The sequence below is a fragment of the Eubalaena glacialis genome, chromosome 3 (assembly GCF_028564815.1).
Source record: "Eubalaena glacialis isolate mEubGla1 chromosome 3, mEubGla1.1.hap2.+ XY, whole genome shotgun sequence".
Lineage (NCBI taxonomy): Eukaryota > Metazoa > Chordata > Mammalia > Artiodactyla > Balaenidae > Eubalaena > Eubalaena glacialis.
The window spans coordinates 2,796,316-2,798,575 of record NC_083718.1 but is presented as its reverse complement, the minus strand read 5'-3'; the positions used below and the strand labels follow the sequence as shown (position 1 = coordinate 2,798,575).

The 2,260-nt window shown below is 42.8% G+C and overlaps 1 pseudogene; it reads left to right on the top strand.

Annotated features, from left to right (window-relative positions):
- Window positions 1-1,031: 1,031 nt before the first annotated feature.
- On the top strand, window positions 1,032-1,325 carry LOC133087680 (HIG1 domain family member 1A, mitochondrial-like; annotated as a pseudogene).
- Window positions 1,326-2,260: the final 935 nt, after the last annotated feature.

Here is a 2,260-nt window from a genome sequence, read left to right as displayed (position 1 = left end):
ACAGTAGCTGTACATCCTGATAATGACTGCCCAAGTCAGTGAATTGATGGCAAATTCTACAGCTCTGTATCACCAACATAAAAATCCCAGGGGAAACAGGAAATTTCCAAGCTTCTGTATGGCCTGAAGCTCATCTTTGGTTCTCAAGGCTCGTACCTCTTGCACATCTGATCTTGATTCAGTTGGGTAGGAAATGGTGGTGTGTCAGTAAGTGTGACCTACCCGCTAACCCGCCTCTCTGATCCATGTGCACATCTCCCACCTCCTTTCCGAATCACAGTGTTAAATCCGCCCCCTCCCCACAGACTGTTCCATTCTCCCTTTGCAAACTGTGTCTTGCCTACATATGTGAAATTAATGGTGGCTAGTGTGGCACAGGTGCTCAAGAAGGTAGGAAGAGAACAAAACTTCAGGGACAGGGCTGACAGTATGTGTTGCTTACCCTGTCCATTCTCTCTTGCTTCCTTGTCAACAGAACTCTCATTTCTCCCCACTGGAAAAGTGACCCCATTGTGAGCTCAGCTCAAGGCTAAGTCCTGAATATTCTCACGGCCACGCCACCAGGGACGGGTTTAGGGATGGGCTTGTGACCAGGATCTCACCCCCGACATGGAGAGGAATCTTCTGGCATGTTACCGGGAGGATTTCTTTCCTGATGGAAAGCTAGAAAACAGGACACCCTCATCTAATGCACTGGACCTTGTTTCTTTGTCCAGTGTGATTCCTGGGACGGCTGCAGCCCCCTGGCAACCATGAAGCTGCCAGAGGAGAGGGCATCATGTTGGCAACGGCAGAGACAGAGAGAACCAGGGCCCTGGTGACATCACCGAGCCATGAGTGACCCAGCCCTGGAGTGGCCCCATCGCCGACTCTCTTATGATGGGAGAGAGATGATATTTTCCTTATTGTTGAAGCAGTTCAGGCTGGGCTTTCCGTTACTTGCAGCTTCACTAAACCAAGGGGAAAGCAATGCCTTTTTAAAATAATCTAGAGAGAAGCCAGTTGGAGCCTGCGACATCTTGTCATTGTCTGAAGATTCTTCAATCACTATGTCAAGTGACACAGATGTTTCTCTTTCATCATATGATGAAGATCAGGGATCTAAACTTATCCGAAAAGCTAGAGAGGCACCGTTTGTCCCCATTGGAACGGCAGGTCTTGCAGCAATCGTTGCATATGGATTATATAAATGGAAGAGCTGGGGCAATACTAAAATGTTCACCTGATCCACAGGCGCGTGGCAGCCCAAGGCTTTGCTGTGGGAGCAATGACTCTGTATGGGCTATTCCATGTATTGAGAATTCTGGGCAAAACCTAAACCTTAGAAGAGGAGAGGCTGTCTTGGTCTTGTTGGTGGTGCTTGCTTTAGTTAGACATCTCATATTGAGGTTATATGTTTATGTTGAAAATAAATTCTGTGGGTCGGACAATAACATGGTAATTTGAATGTTGGCTCCCTTTCTTGCAGGCTTGATTTGCCTGGTGACCAAGTTACTGGTGACTAGTTCACTAGCTAGATCATTCAGGGGAGTCAGATTAGCACAAAAACATGTCACTTTTAAATGCACTTGATAGTGGTACAATGTCCACCTTCTTAAACTCTTCTGATAAAATTAGTTGTAAAGAGGACAACAAGCTCCCAGTTGCTGCAGAATATCATATGCTTTTGATGTAATGTAGGAATCCTATTTACCCCAGTTAATTTAACTCTTTCTGACTGCCTTGTGGACTGAGTACTGTTTTTAAGGGCTGGTTGGCTCTTGAAGAACGCTTTCAGAACAGTGCACAGAATACAACATTATAAACCTCCCAGCAACTATGTGTGTGTTTTTAAACCAAACCTAAAGAGCTGGTAACAGCTGCTTTGAAGTAGTATCTATTTCAGAATCATAGTTGTAAATATGAGAATAACTTAACTGTAGATCCCCGTTTAGCTCTTTTGTAATTGCAGAATTATATTTTGCTGCTGTTATATTAGAATAATTTTTAAATGGCATTTTGAAATAGAAATGTGTATTTTAAGTGCTAATGCAAAGGTAAATGAAAAATACTTTTTAAAAATAAAAAAATAAAATAACCTAGAGATAGACCTGGAGAAAGAGAGTGAGAAGGAGAGGGATTGGGGGAGAGATATGAGTTGCTTAATGATGGATCCAGGATATATTTTCATCTATTGTTTTAATTGTAAGAATGGCCTATCCTTCTACTTACATAAAAGATGATTTTTAATATCCCCTCAATAAACTTTGTATGAAAAATA